Source organism: Conger conger, chromosome 3 (genome assembly GCF_963514075.1).
Source record: "Conger conger chromosome 3, fConCon1.1, whole genome shotgun sequence".
Classification (NCBI taxonomy): domain Eukaryota; kingdom Metazoa; phylum Chordata; class Actinopteri; order Anguilliformes; family Congridae; genus Conger; species Conger conger.
This window is the reverse complement of record NC_083762.1, coordinates 5361090-5377786: the sequence shown is the minus strand read 5'-3', so window position 1 is coordinate 5377786 and position 16697 is coordinate 5361090. Positions and strand designations below refer to the sequence as shown.

The 16697-nt window shown below is 45.1% G+C and overlaps 1 protein-coding gene across 1 annotated transcript in view; it reads right to left on the bottom strand.

Moving 5' to 3' along the window:
• Nucleotides 1-16697, bottom strand: part of LOC133123131 (uncharacterized) — a 72198-nt gene that overhangs the window by 15123 nt on the left and 40378 nt on the right. The gene's annotated exons all lie outside the window — the stretch shown is intronic.

Sequence of the window (16697 nt, the reverse complement as noted above, 5' to 3'; positions counted from 1 at the left end):
ACATAACGATATTTGCATTGGGAAGATTGTCATGGTTTCCACTGTAGACTTCTGGAAATACCTGTATTTACCGCACTAGACCCCTAGAGGGCTTGCCGGCCTTGCTCAGCAGGGGAAATTGCCTCCCTCTTGTGGAATGCAGGTGTAATCATGGCCGAATGCCATCAGCTGGTTGGAGAGCTATTTAAATCTCTTCCTGGCACTGCTCTGAGCTTTGGTGTTTCACTTTGACAAGTACACAGAGCTGGTAAGGTATTAAGGTGGACGGACGGACGGACGGACGGACGGACGGACGGACGGACGGACGGTTTTTAGACTGTATTGCTTTTCATTTTGAGAAGCATTCAATTAAAAATCTAGAAATTAGAAACTAGAAATTATTTAAGCCTGGTCTTTTCACTTTGTCTTTGTTGAGTCTTCGCTGAACGTTCTGTGAGTAACTTTGGCCTGTACCGCTGTAAACCTAAACTTTGTTTGCCTTACCTGTCCTTTGACCCCGGATTGTTATTACCCTGACTATTTGGATTACCCTTGGAATTTTATGTCTGATGTTTTTGCCTTTTTGTGAATTTAAGAACTGTACTTTTTGCTTTTGGATTTTGTACCTTCTGAGCTTTTTGATCTTTGACTTTTTGTTTTACTTTTGCATTTGGATCTTGTACTATATCTTCTGAGCTTTTTAGAATTTTGACTTTTGTGGAATAAAACTTTGAAATTTACCTGCAGTTGCTTCGCAAATGAGTCATCTTAAGTCCCTTGGAGGTTCAGGGGATTGTTCACTGACTACCACACCGGAGACCCGGGCTCTAGACCTGGGTCTGACACTCAGACCAATGGTTCAAGAGAATTTTCAATTACTGTGCAAAAGTTTTAGGCAGGTATGAAAAAATGCAGTAAAATAAGAATGCTTTCAAAAATAGAAATGTTAATAGTTTATCAATTAACCAAATGCAAAGTGAGTGAACAGAAGAACAGTCTAAATCAAATCAATATGTCACGGTGCCTAAAAGAGGAATAAAATGTATGGCCTGACAGGAGACTAAATACAGAAGACTGATGAGAAATATATATTTTAATCATGATATCAAATGTTTAGAAATTGATAAAATGCTAAAATGTAAAAAATAATGTGTTGCAGTTTGGAGTAGTTTTTAAACATAAATCAATGAGTTTGAATGTACCAAGTATTTTCAACATTAAATAAATCTTTTTCAATGATTCCATTATTTTTCAAGTTTTATGAACAAATGAATGTGAATTCTTTATCAACACATCTTATATTCTTCAGACATAGATGCCTTTATCATGACCACATGTTCACCATGAGCCTTCAAGCTAAAATGTACAGATTCCTTCTGTGATGGGGTATGTTCACACATTCTGTACAGCAAAACAAGGGCTGGTCCAGTAACCAGCAATTTAGATGCAGACAACGCAACCGTGTGTAAAACAGGCTGAAACCCCATGACTTACCTTGAATAATCAGCTCTATTTGTCCATTTTGCAAATTCTTCCCATTTCTATCGAACTCTTGAAAAGAATACGTCCCAGAAAGACTTTCTGTTAAGTTCTCCAGCCAGAAAGCCCGATTGTCTAAACGACAGTGATTATTACAGGCTTGGAGAGGATGTGGTGGATTATTTTTGCATCTGAAAAATTCATCACCATTGAATTTTATGTCAAGCTGTATGCCAGAACATTGATGATTGGTGGCTGATTTCAGATTTATAGAGACGGACTGCCCCAGTGTTCCATAGCAGTGAACCGGTTCATCCCTGCTGATGTCGCAGGACGTCGCAGTGCCTAGGAGCAAGATAAAATAATGAACTGACTGTGACATTCATAATGGTGAAGTAAGTGCAGTAGTCTGATTACAGTATAATCTTTAAACAACACTGAGTGACCCGATGCTAGATAGTGAGGTAGCAGTTCTGTTCGAAAACAAAACCCAGAGAGTTGTGCTCTGTATTCGCAACCTTGATTTGAAAGTCCTGGGCAGTACAAGTGCTGTTTTATATGTATAAGTTTGATTTGATTCGAAACACATTTCAAATATTGCATTCTCTTCATAAAACAGAGATGGATGCCTTTGTGGTGATCACATGACCGTCGGCTGGAGCTTGGACCACCCGCTCCACATTTGTAAAGATTCCCACCGTTTTATTCTGCACTTCTACACATATCCATCAATTTAGTGATACAGACAATGCAAGCGTGTGTAAAACAGGCTGAAACATGCGTACTGAGACAGTGAAGCTTACCGTGTGTAAAACAGGCTGAAACATGCGTACTGAGACAGTGAACCTTACCGTCTGTAAAACAGGCTGAAACATGCGTACTGAGACAGTGAAGCTTACCGTGTGTAAAACAGGCTGAAACATGCGTACTGAGACAGTGAAGCTTACCATGTGTAAAACAGGCTGAAACATGCGTACTGAGACACTGAAGCTTACCGTGTGTAAAACAGGCTGAAACATGTGCACTGAGACAGTGAACCTTACCGTGTGTAAAACAGGCTGAAACATGCGTACTGAGACAGTGAACCTTACCGTGTGTAAAACAGGCTGAAACATGCGTCCTGAGACAGTGAAGCTTACCGTGTGTAAAACAGGCTGAAACATGCGTACTGAGACAGTGAAGCTTACCGTGTGTAAAACAGGCTGAAACATGCGTACTGAGACAGTGAAGCTTACCGTGTGTAAAACAGGCTGAAACATGCGTACTGACACAGTGAAGCTTACCGTGTGTAAAACAGGCTGAAACATGCGTACTGAGACAGTGAAGCTTACCCTGTGTAAAACAGGCTGAAACGTGCGTACTGAGACAGTGAAGCTTACCGTGTGTAAAACAGGCTGAAACATGCGTACTGAGACAGTGAAGCTTACCGTGTGTAAAACAGGCTGAAACATGCGTACTGAGACAGTGAAGCTTACCGTGTGTAAAACAGGCTGAAACATGCGTACTGAGACAGTGAACCTTACCGTGTGTAAAACAGGCTGAAACATGCGTACTGAGACAGTGAAGCTTACCGTGTGTAAAACAGGCTGAAACATGCGTACTGAGACAGTGAACCTTACCGTGTGTAAAACAGGCTGAAACATGCGTACTGAGACACTGAAGCTTACCGTGTGACACCGTGGTCAAAAGCAGCAGGAGTTTGAGAAGGGGACCCAGCATCCTCTTCATCCCACAGGACAGGAGTCACCGAAACAAGAACCCAGTCCAGGAGATACACACACCAGAGTTACACACACTGCCTCTTCACAAGAACCGAGTCCAGGACAGACTCTGTCTGAGTGTGGTGTGTATTAGCCAAAGGAACATGACAGTGTCAACAGTTAAAGAGGAAGTTATTGAGGAGAAAAACAGAATAAAATTGAGACCTCCATTTAAAAAAAGAAAAACTTTTTCATAGCAATGTCGTTATGTGCCTCAATCTGTTCAGAAAGAAAACTATTAATGGCATTTTTCTGCAATGCAGCTTGAACCTTTCCTGGAATAAGTCACATTTTTCTGAAGTAAGATTGACCTAAATGGTGTCATAGAACACTGATAATATTTCCTTTGTTAGAGCAATGTTGTTATGTGCTCTTATCTATACAGCAAGAGATAACCTTTCATTGTATTTTTCCACAATACAGCTTGAACCTTCTTTCTATGTCCTTATTTTTATTTTTTATTTTTTTGTTTGATCTTTATTTATACAGGGAAGTCCCTTGAGAGCAAGCTCTCATTTTCAATGGTGCCCTGTTTACAAAAAACATATATAAAAGATACAGGTTGCAACAGACAAGATAAGAGCAGACAAAAAACAAGCTATAAAAAACAGATAATAATTGGTAAGACACTAAAAATCTGGTAAAACACGAGCAGTTCTCAGTCATGGTACCCACGAGGAGCACTCTAAAAGAGTCTAGAGAAACAAATTGATCCAATTTTAGAGTGGAGCCTATTCCACTTGTCCGGAGCATAGTGAGAAAAAGCAGTTTTTCCATATTCCGTCCTCACGCGCGGAATGAGCAATCTGATGTGTGACTGCGTGCGTGTTCAGGAACTCATAGAGTTGTGAATGTGGAGCGAGGATAAATACGATGTAAGTTTACCAATTAGAGCTTTATAGATGAATAGAAGAGAATGTAGCTCTCTTCGTGCAGTTAGGGACAACCAACCCAATTTTTCATACAAAACACATCGGTGAGTAAGAAAACCATCACCCGTTACAAAGCGCAGGGCACTATGATACACAGCATCAAGCAGCTTCAAAATGGCAGGAGAAGCATGCATATACACAATGTCACCATAATCAAAAACAGACATAATTTGGGACTGAACAATGGATTTCCTGGTTTGAAGAGAGAAACAGGATTTATTCCTGTAAAGAAAGCCAATTTTAACCCTCAGCTTCTTTATGAGATGTTCAACATGTGTGCGAAAAGAGAGCTTGGTATCCAGCTAAATACCCAGGTATTTAAATGAGTCGACACAATCAATTAGTTCTCCCTGCAGAGAGTGAAGAGAAAGGCTATTATTAACAATTGACGATCGAGAGAAAAACATCCATTTAGTTTTGTTTGAGTTTAAGACTAATTTGAGATCAAGCAGAGATCGTTGGAATGTGTCGAAGGCTGACTGCAGGCTTGCAGCTGCCTGAGCTGGGGTGGGACCAAAGCAGTAAATTATTGTATCGTCCGCATAATAATGGACATTAGTGTGTACAGAAGGGAAAAGAATATTATTTATATAAAGAGTGAATAAAATTGGACCAGAAATGGACCCTTGTGGGACACCCTTAACAACAGATAAAGAGCTGGATCTAAGATTGCCAGCAACAACAGACTGCTTTCTCCCAGACACGTAGTTAGAGAACCAACTAAGAGAAAGGTCATCCAGGCCAATGGAAGCTAACTTACTTAACAAAATACCATGATCAACATTACATCATTGGCATTTGACAGACGCTCTTATCCAGCGCAACATACAGTTCATTAGACTAAGCAAGAGACAATCCTCCCCTGGAGCAATGCAGGGTTAAGAGCCTTGCTCAAGGGCCTAACAGCTGCGTGGATCTTATTGTGGCTACACCAGGATTAGAACCACTGACCTTGCGTGTCCCAGTCATTTACCTTAACCACTACGCTACAGGCCGCCAGAGAGGTTGACAAAGAGGGCAGCACAATGTTGGCGATTATCTAGACCATTCACAATATCATTAAGGACGAGGGAAGTGGCAGTAACAGTGCTATGACCGGGTCTGAATCCTGATTGGTGTGAGTGTAGGATATTGTATGTGTCTAAAAAAGCCCGCAGCTGTTCAATTGCCAGGGTTTCTAAAACCTTAGCTAGGCAGCACAGTCTAGAGATGGGACGATAATTGTTTAGGTCACTGGTGTCACCCCCTTTGAACAGGGGCACGACCTGTGCGGACTTCCAGACCGATGGGATTTCACCGGAGATAAAAGTTAGGTTAAAAATGTGAGCAAGCGGGGAGGCGACCAGGTGAGCACTGAGACGCAAAAGATATGGGGCTATGTCATCCTCACCCTTAGACTTTTTAATATTCAGATGGGAGAGTGCCATGAAGACTTCATAGTCACTAACCGGTCTAAAAGAGAATCTATTAGCAAGAGGGGAGGGGATCGAAAAATTCTGCAAAAGGTTTCCTGGAATAAGCCACTGACAGAATGGTGTGATGAAACAGGTCAAATATTTTCTTCCGTGTCAAACTGCACAGACACAATGTTGACAGATAGACTTGAACAATTTTTAGTTTTATACATAGACACTGTCTATATATCTGTAAATGTCCACACACACACAGACACAGACACAGACACAGACACATTTCTCACATTATTATGTTTCACTGATTGGGAACCTGTTTGTGTAATGTTGAAGGATGGGGCTCAATGTGTGCTCGTCCAGTCTGCTTTATGATAAAGGAAAAAAACTGGATGGGAGGCCTCCTGTGAAAGCCATGTTGCTGCTGGACGTGGGAACACTGCGCTGTAGGAGAGGCCGTCTTTCGGACGAGACGTTTAAACCGAGGTCCTGACTCAACACCTCAGCCGGTTCCCCTTTGTCCCCCTTCGGAAACCCTAAACTAAACGCAGCCTCATCGTTTCACCTCATCAGCCAAGTTTGTTTTTTATTAAAAACCACTTCCCTATTCTCTCCATCCGTGTCTGAGGTCGGAAACAACGTTTCAAGTGACGAATTGTCTGCTCCGTACCAAACATATCAACTTTCATTCTATGAATGTTACTTATTCCAAGAATCTTCCCTTGCCCTCCACCCCACCTTTGCCTACAAAACCACAAGTGAATCTGAAGTTGTCAGAATGGACATTTATATATTTTAGAATATATATATAATAATTCTTTATTTTAGTTTTGATCAATTACAGCATGCTTCTGGTTATATAGTGCACACGTAACAGTTGGAACCCATTTTTTTAAAATATACATTCACAAATAATGTTGCAGAGACATGCATGAGTTGAGACATTATACTCTTCATTCATATTAAAAAGAAATATAAAATACATCATTAAAGAAAAAATACACATGACAAAAATAGATTGTACTGAAGGCAAATAGACATATAGGTATATAAAAATCATTGTAATTGCTAAGTCACCTACACTAACCAAAAAAGATATACACCACTCTTAACTACCATGTTAGCTTGTTAAAGAGAACATTAAATAAAAAAATGCACTTCAAAATCATTTCAATTACAAAACACTTGTATTGCATACCTTTGCCATGAATATTCTCCATGTGTCAGTGCAGAGAACAAAGTGCACACATTACATTGCAGTTATTTAGCTGAAGAGACTTACAGTTGATTAGACTAAGCAGGGGAAAATCCCCCTTGGAGCAATGCGGGGTTAAGGGCCTTGCTCAAGGGCCCAACCGCTGTGTGGATCGTATCGTGGCTACACCAGGGCTTGAACCGTCAACCATCCTGGACCCAGTCATAACTTAGCCACTTCTCGACAGGCTGCCACACCCATAGCCACAATTTTACAAAATGTTGATGTGATGTGCACAATGTTTTTATCTGTATCCTGCCGTTACAGACGCTTTATGGAGTAACAGAACTCTTTCTTCATTTTTGATTGTTTTATTTTTTACTTTGACTATTTTTTAATGACTACTTTTAATTACAATTACAAAATATCAGTATTGGCATTATGCAGTATAACTGCTGAATGCACAGCTTAAACCAGACACTGTGACAAGCCTACTTTCTTTCTTTTTTTGTTTTCTTTGCCTTTTAAAAATAAGCAAAAGCAACTTTGAATTCATGGGCATTTCTCAAAGTCACAGAACTGTCTGTGGTCGAAGTTCACGCTCATTTACTGAACCGTTATCTTTTTCTGTGTTCGGTGCTGCGATCGTTGTCACTTCCATGTTTTCAGATTGGAACTAGAGGATCTGAATCTGCGCTGTCCAGTGCCATGGATACAAACAGACACTTTGAAGTTGCAGCGCTGTGTTCACCCGAGTTCGCCTGCTCCCACTGAAGAAGCTTGAGCGAGATGGCACCTAGTGCTCATGGGAGTTGTAGTATCATGCAGGGTCACCGCAAAATTGCCTTAAGGTTCTGTTCCACTGAAAAAATCAATGACCCTTTTCTGTTTATTGCTGCAAATCATCCCTCAACTATTCAATTTTCAGGATAATGCCACCTTCTGAGTGATTACGCCATGTATATGATGGAATTAGTATAATTATTTACCATTTCTATCTTTGGAGTTCTCAGTGCATAATCATCCTATCATCATGAAACTTTGAAATCCTTAACTTCATATCCAGGAGAACCAATTATTTTCTTGTTATAAGCTTTAGGGACAGGTACAGCATCACAAATCTCATTGTTTGATCCTGAAATTTCACAATTTTTCTTCATGAAAAATCAGACATTTCTAGAAAAATGACTATTGGGGACTGGTGATGCAAAAATGGCTCAAAACATCTTCAAACATATCTTATTTAGAATATTATAACTATATCTTACTTGGTTCAGATTATAGACTTTTGTCATTTCCGCCATCTTGAGTAAAGTAGGCAAATAAGCTAATTGACATATTTTGTCGGAATTTATGTTTTCAATTCCATATCTCACGAAAGTACCTCTAAAATCATACGGAAGACATTACATTACATTACATTAATGGCATATGGCAGACACTCTTATCCAGAGCGATGTGCAACAAAGTGCAAAGTGCATACTCATAACCAGGGATAAGTGCACGGAAAGACCAAAGATGTGTTTTCGGTGGAACATAACCGAAATTCAATTGACTTAATTTCAGATTCCATTACATTACACTTACATTATTGGCATTTGGCAGACGCTCTTATCCAGAGCGACGTACAACAAAGTGCATACCCATAACCAGGGGTAAGTGCGCTGAAAGACCCTAGAGGGAAGTACAATTTCAATTGCTACCCGTACAACAAAGATAAGGACCAGGGCCTATTTTTTATTTATTTTTTTAAATGTTTTTTATCAACAAATAAACAAACAAACAACGAAGCCAAAGTGACCAAACTTAACTATCCAAATACTGCTTACCTAGCCAACTAAAAATACCGAAACACTACGTAAATCACAAAGACAACAATTAAGGTTCACAGGGAGGTAGGGAGGGACGGGGAGAGGTGCTGCTTGAAGAGGTGCATCTTCAGCTTGCGCTTGAAGGTGGGGAGAGATTCTACAGTTCTGACCTCAACGGGGAGTTCGTTCCACCACCGTGGAGCCAGAACAGACAGTAGTCGTGAGCGTGAGGTGGAGGTTCGGAGAGGGGGAGGTGCCAAGCGGCCTGTGGAGGCTGAACGAAGAGGTCTGGCAGGGGTGTAGGGTCTGATGATTTTTTGTAGGTAAGCTGGGGAAGACCCCTTAACTGCTTGGAAGGCTAGCACCAATGTTTTGAGGAATGTTGTCTAGAGGAGAAGTCCGCAGCGATACTAGAACACCTGGTTAGAATGATGCACTTACTGACTAAGGACAACTTTCGTGAGTCTAATATACACTAGCATCGCTCTGACACGCCTATTTAAATCACCTACAATTGCTCACAAGCAATATCAAATCAAAGCTAATCTACTGATACATTCCACAGCTTTTTAAGCTATTGAAGACAAACGTTCAATCACTTTACAGGTATGCAACTAGTAGAAGTGATTAACAGCAATAGAGACAAACTGGCTCAAGCCCTAACCCTTGCTGTTCAAATTAGCAATTTAAAATCAAACGTTACCGCGTCTAGAGGAAAGTCTGCAGCGATACTAGAACACCTGGTTAGAATGATGCACTTACTTCCTTTTGGAAAGTACAATTTTCTTTCTTCATATAAAATGTTACTGAAATCTCACCTGCCAAAGTAGCCAGTAAAAAATGCCAATATATCCGCATTTGGCCAGTGGTCGGTGTTGATGTCAAGCCCTCCTGGTCACATAGTTATCTGTTTGTGTTCTGCAGTATCTATATTGCATAACACACAAACTCTCCCACGAAGCTTTATGGGAAAAAAATGACAGTTCCTCAAATTACCAAAATAAATGTGAGACTTTTTTTTAATTAATTTTTTTTAAGATATCCTTCCCCAATGTTGTACTTCCCGTTGACAAATCCCCCTGAGTTATAACTGAGTATTCGGTCTAAATTTGACGAAGGTCGCTGCGATTGGCTGGACCTACGTGCGGATGCCAGAGTACACCGTGTCCGCCTGTCCCTCGGCTGAGTGCCTGGCGGCCTTCGCCCTGCCGGACACTTTCACCTCCCCGTAGACCACCTGCTGCTGCTTCTTTGGGCGATCCTTCTTCTTCGCCACCTGCACCTGGCAGTACACCAACTCCTGCGGGTCCCCCTCCGGCCCGTCGCCTGGGGAGTGAGATGGTTGGCATTTATATAGCGCCTTTATCCAAAGCTGTACAATTGATGCTTCTCATTCACCCATTCATACACACACTCACACACCGACACACCGACACACCGACACACCGACGGCGATTGGCTGCCATGCAAGGCGCCGACCGGCTCGTTAGGAGCATTTGGGGGTTAGGTGTCTTGCTCAGGGACACTTCGACACAGCCCGGGCGGGGGATCGAACCGGCAACCCTCCGACTGCCAGGCGACCGTTCTTACTGCCTGAGCCATGTCGCCCCATATTACTGTACTGTACATTACATTATAATCATTCAGTGGTTTGTCAAGAAGTTTGTCAAGAATACAGAAACAAGATATCACCAACACGGCACAGACGTCCTATTAACCCTCGTGTAGTCTTAACATTCTGTATACGCCCCATGTCCTGACCCGCCTTCACTAAACCCCCAAAATAAAAGCAACTTAATTGCAAATCTATGTTGCATGAAGAAACAACCTGTCACTTAGGGGGTTTTCTCTGCTGTTAAACACAGTAGCGGATCATTTTTGACAACACAAGGGTTAAAGAGGCCAAGAAATTCAAAATTCAATGAAATTCAATGATCTTCAAGCGATATATAAAGGGGATAATGATACTTGAACAATGGAAACATTTCTCACCATTGCTCCTCTGGCTTCCCATTGGTTGTTTTTGCTTCTTTTTGTAGAGGCAGCAGCAGGTCACCAACAGGATAGCGAGAAGAACCAAGCAAGATCCCAGTGCCACAGAAACAATCATCAGCTGTTGGGAACCTGAAGGGAACCAAGATCACATATTTACCACAGCAGCACAATGGACTGGCGCATAGTAATGTCAACTAGAAAAAATTCCAGGGAAATTTTAAGTGTGCTGCTGCTGGTGCCCATCCCTCACACAAACACAGATGTAACCCACAATTTGGTCCTCACAAAAATGGAGAACCTCATCTATACACTTGTGTGTGTGTGCGTGTGTATTTGCCCTTATGATAAGTTCATAGGCCACACACACACACACACACACACACACACACACACACACACAAATCTAACAAAATTTGGTCCTCACACAAATAGACATCCTCATCTATACACATGTTCTGGGCAGTTGCTAGGGTGTTCTGGGCGGTTGCTAAGGTGTTCTGGGCGGTTGCTAGGGTGTTCTGGGTGGTTGCTAGGGTGGTCTGGGCAGTATAAGGGCAGTACAATTCCCAAGGTGGCGTTGTCTGGCTAAGTATGGGCTGCTCAACCACACCCACCCTCCTGTTACAGTTAGCACAACCATTAAGACATGGACATAGAAATTAGCACCAAGAGGGGGACACTCACATTCCCAGACGGACACGTAGTGCAAATGACTGGACAACCCACCCAGCCGAAACGTTCCCCGGCCCCCACCGTTGCAGTCCTGGCAACCGAGGCAGCGGCCAACACGACTTCCGTCTGCATCCCGGATAGACACCCAATACTGCCCCATACCCCGCCCACCACCACAGAGGCACAACCGCACCCCACAACCGCTGCACCGACTGGTAGTGGGGGGGGAGAAGACGGAGAGAGGGTCTTGGTCGTGAGGGAGGTGTGGCAGGGGAACTGTGATGGACTGTCTCACGTTGAACAGGGCCTGCTGTGGCAGCTGTTATTAGAGTTTAAGGACAGTTTTTCCCTATCAGAGGATGACGTGGGCCAGACCCACCTAGCCCAACACAGCATCGACACAAGGGATGCCCCGCCCATCAGGATGAGACCCCGCCGTCTTCCGATGGCTAGACAGGCAGCGGCGGAGAAGGCGTTACGGAACATGCAGCGTGCTGGACTCATTGAACCCTCCACCAGCCCCTGGGCCGCTCCAATCGTCATGGTCCCCAAGAAGACAAAGGACGACTGGCGCTTCTGCGTGGACTTCAGACGCCTCAATGGCGTGACCAAAAGGGACGCCTACCCCTTTCCACGAGTCGATGCAGTGGCAGGGTCCTCCTGGTTCACGTTGTTGGATCTACGCAGCGGATACTGGCAGGTCCCCCTCACCCCCGATGCCAGACCCAAAACCGCCTTCGTCACACACGGGGGCCTGTGGCAGTTCAAAGTTCTTTCCTTCGGCCTCTGCAATGCACCCGCCACGTTCGAGAGGCTGATGGACAACGTGCTCGAGGGGATCCCCTGTCAGGAGTGTGTCGTATATCTAGACGACATCCTGGCCCATGGAGACTCATTTGAGACGGCCCTCGGGGCGCTCAGACGCGTACTGGAGAGGGTGACTGCAGCGGGTCTGAAGTTAAACCCCCAGAAATGCCGCTTCATGAGACGGGAGGTCAGATTTCTGGGGCACAAGCTGGGTTCTGGCGGCATCGGCACCGCGCATGAAAAGGTGCAGGCCGTGGAAGACTGGCCCACCCCCAGCTCCGGTTCCGAAGTGAAAAGTTTCACAGGACTAGCCTCCTACTACAGGAGATTTGTGAGGGACTTCTCCACAATAGCCGCACCCCTGTTCCGGCTGCAACGGCCCAGGGAGAAGTTCATCTGGACAGACGAGTGCCAGAGAGCATTCACCTCGCTGAAGAAGGCCCTCTTGGAGGCCCCCGTCCTCACCCCCCCCGACCCCACCCTGCCCTTCATACTCGACACGGACGCCAGCAATGTCGGCGTGGGGGCGGTGCTGTCGCAGGTGACCTCGGAGGGGGAGAAGGTAGTGGCGTACTACAGCGGATCACTCAATAAGCACGAACGCCGCTACTGCGTCACCAGGCGGGAACTGCTCGCCGTGGTCATGGCTGTCGAACACTTCAAGTATTACCTCGGGGGCCTCCACTTCACAGTCAGGAGTGACCACTCCGCCTTGCAGTGGCTCATGACCTTCAGAGAGCCAGAGGGTCAGTTGGCACGCTGGATCGAGGAACTACAGGCGTACGACTTCAACGTGATCCACCGTGCGGGTAGACAGCATGGGAACGCGGACGCGCTTTCCCGCCGGCCCTGCGCCGCTGACGGCTGTCGCTACTGTGAAAGAAGAGAGGTGCGGGAGGAGGAGCAGCTGCGACAAGGAGTGAGATGCGCAACAGCGGCCCTAACAGCTATCGACACTGGAGAGTGGAGACGCAAACAGGAAGAGGACGCTGACATCAGACCCGTGCTCACGTGGGTAGCGGCACAACACCAACCCCGGTTGGAAGAAATCGGCCTGTGTTCAAGGGCTACAAAGGGACTGTGGAGTATGTTTCCTAACCTGCGTCTGTGTGACGGGGTACTGCAGAGGGGGTGGAAAGACGCGGCCACAGGGGAGACGCTGTGGCAGGTGGTCGTGCCCAGGGCCCTGCGGGAAACGGTGCTACAATCAGTCCACGGAGCCCCTGGATCTGGTCATTTCGGGGTCAGCAAAACGCTCCGCCGCCTTCGTCAGGGGTTCTACTGGGGCCAACATGGGCGGGACGTGGGGGACTACTGCCACCGCTGTGACAGCTGCACAGCACGTAAAGGCCCCACGGGCACATCTCACTGCCAACTCCAGCAGTTTCCGACAGGCTGTCCCATGGAGAGAGTGGGGATTGACGTGCTCGGGCCGTTTCCTCGCTCAGAGAAAGGTAACCGCTACATCCTCACTGCCATGGATTACTTCACTAAGTGGCCGGAGGCATACTGCCTGCCGGACCAAGAAGCAGAGACGATAGTAGATGCGCTGGTGGAGGGGATGTTCAGCAGACTGGGGGTCCCGGAGGTCATTCACACTGACCAAGGCAGAAACTTTGAATCCCGCGTGTTTGCGGCCATGTGCGAAAAGCTTGGCTCCCACAAGACTCGCACCACACCCCTCCACCCGCAAAGCGACGGACTAGTCGAAAGATTTAACCGCACGCTGGGACAGCAACTGGCCATAGTGACGGCTAAACACCAGCGAGACTGGGACGCGCATGTCCCCCTGGTGTTGATGGCGTACCGGTCTGCGACGCAAGACTCCACCTCCTGCTCCCCCGCCCTTCTCATGCTTGGCAGGGAGATTAGGACCCCGGCTGAGATGATGTTGGGCAGGCCGCCCGACCTCCCGGCGGACCCCCCGGGGCTTGAATATGCCCGGAAGCTGCAGGATCGATTGGAGTGTGCCCACGAGTTCGCCAGGAATCAGCTACGGAGCGCAGGGGCGAGACAGAAGAGAAATTACGACGTGCACACCAAGGGGCAGCATTTCACGGCCGGGGAGCTGGTCTGGGTTTACAACCCCCAGAGAAAGAAAGGCAGGTGCCCCAAACTGGACAGCAAGTGGATGGGGCCCTGCAGGGTCCTCGAGAGACTGGGCGAAGTCGTGTACAGGGTCCAGCTGCCGGCAAGAGGTAGGAGAGTCGCCCTGCATCGAGATAGACTGGCCCCCTACCGGGGCACGGGCACCCCCCCAGGAGAAGGGGGTGAACGGCGCGGTAACCGGTTTGAGCTGGGGTAAACTGTTCTTGTTTTTTGGTAATATGCCGAGTGATTAAGGAGAATAAAGTGCGGTAACGAGAACCCTTCTGTCTGGTTTGTGACATGCTACAATACATACAGTTCAACAGCATCACAAACTACAGATAACAAACAACCAAATCAACACCTCTCTAAAATAATAAAAACTTTATAGAATATTACACTGCATTAGTTTTGGTAAATATAAATTACAGTGACAGTTCACTAATCAGCTGAGCTTAGTTAGCCAGTCAGCTGACTAGTTAGCCAGTCAGCTAGCTAGCTAGTTAGTCAGTCAGCTAACTAGTTAGCCAGTCAGCTAGCTAGTTAGTCAGTCAGTCAGTCAGCTAACTTGTTAGTTTGTTAATCAGTTAGTAACAGTCACTTAGTTAATCAGTTAGTCAGACCGTCAGTTAGTTAGTTAAGCTAGCTAGCGCCGAAGCTAACGCTAACTAGCGCGACGAAGCTAACGCAAGCTAGCGCAACGAAGCTAACGAAAGCTAGCACCGAAGCTAACGTCAGACAAATCGCTGTATCTTGAAAACTATAACTCACATTTTTAAATCATTTTGAGTGAACCGAGACTTCAGTGGCGAGATCGAACTATGAGATGTGTCGGTAGGATTTAGAATGCAGGAGTTGTGGCAGTTTAAAAATCGCCATATTTTATTTATTTTACTCATTGGTTGCATGTATTTAGCGTTGCTAGGGATACAGTGCGATTTGTTTGACGTTAGCTTCGGTGCTAGCTTTCGTTAGCTTCGTTGCGTTAGCTTCGTTGCGCTAGCTTGCGTTAGCTTCGTCGCACTGCAGTTTACCACTCAGATAACATGGGAAGCTAGCCAAGACTAGCGCTAGCTTCGGCTACTTCCGGTTCTATTCCGGTCACAGGCTGTGAATGCTGCAGTTAAAACGAGTGATACTACATGTATTGTGCTTATTTGTGTCAGTTTTAGACTTCATATTTATGTTGTGGTCGAAGCTAGGGCTAGCCTCGGCTAGCCTCGCCTGAACATACAAGCATGTCGCAGCCTGCTATGTGTCAGGACCGTTGCTAAGGCAACCAGCACGCGCCGTGTGTCTCTGGTGATTCGTAACCAGAGAGAGAGAGAGAGAGAGAGAAGGGGGGGGGGGATGGGCGGTTGAGTGAGCTGGTTGCCAAGCAACCAGGGGCTCGTGCATGTTCTGTGTGTGTGAGAGTCTCTGTCTGTTAGAGATGTAGGAACGAACTTTTTTTTCTGACATGCTCGGGTTTAAACGCTTCTCTTTCCAAAACTATACGTCATTTCTCTTAGATATTTGAATGTGAGTGACAGGGTGGAAATATGAACAGTTTTATATATAACATGTCAAGGTACTGAGAAGGAGTAGCGGCAGTTTGTGTGTACAACTTTGTGTAAATGTTTAACTGCTTACGGCCTGAATGCTAGTGGTGAAGCTAACTGGCGCTGGTGCCGAAACAAATCCATGTATCTTCAGAAGTATAAGTGAGATCTAATTTATTTTTGTATGAGCGACCCAAGACTTCAATGGCGATTCCGATCTATGAGATGTGTCTGTAGGATTTAAAATGCAGGAGCGGTGACAGTTTATAAATCACCATATTGTGCCTACTTTACGCGGCAGTTGACGCTTCAGATAACATTGGAGTCAATGAGAGCCGGATCCGGCACTCTCTGCACTTTTGGGCGATTTATTAAAAAACCGTGAGTCCTATCTCAATGGAAGTAACATTGAATGAGAGAGGACAAGTTTCTCTACATTTTGATGTATAAATTGTTGTTGTAGAGTAGAAGCTGTGGGAGTAAGATGAGAATGTCTTGAATATTTTTGATAAAATTTAGAAGGGCTGAATGCTAGAGTGGGTGATGTCACAGAGTGGGTGATGTCACCGCACTCTAAAGCCACGCAATACACACCCATTATAAAATCTGAAAATCTCAAAAATTTCATAAAACATAAACTGTGATTTTGTAAAAACCGTAGAAGATATCAAAAAGTGTCTTTAGACCAACACAGGTCAAAGTCTTGTGACCGTTTAAACCTTTAATCACGTTTCTGCGACAAAGAATGACAAAGTGGTGTGGCTCCAAAGAGGGGTGGGTTTGATCAATTTGTGAGATTTTTTTTTACGAATTCTCATTCATTCCTATGGGCAAAAATCAGTCGGTTTTTCAGATTTTGGAAGAAAACGAGATGTCGCAGACTTGAGAAAAGTCTTTCCCATCGATTCCTGTCTATTCCGGTCGTTTTGATATATATCTTCCCTGGGATTTCTCAAAGCTGTGGGAGGAGTAGCATGCCGAACTTTTGAAGGAAGAAAATTTAATAAAATTAAATAAAATTATGAAGTA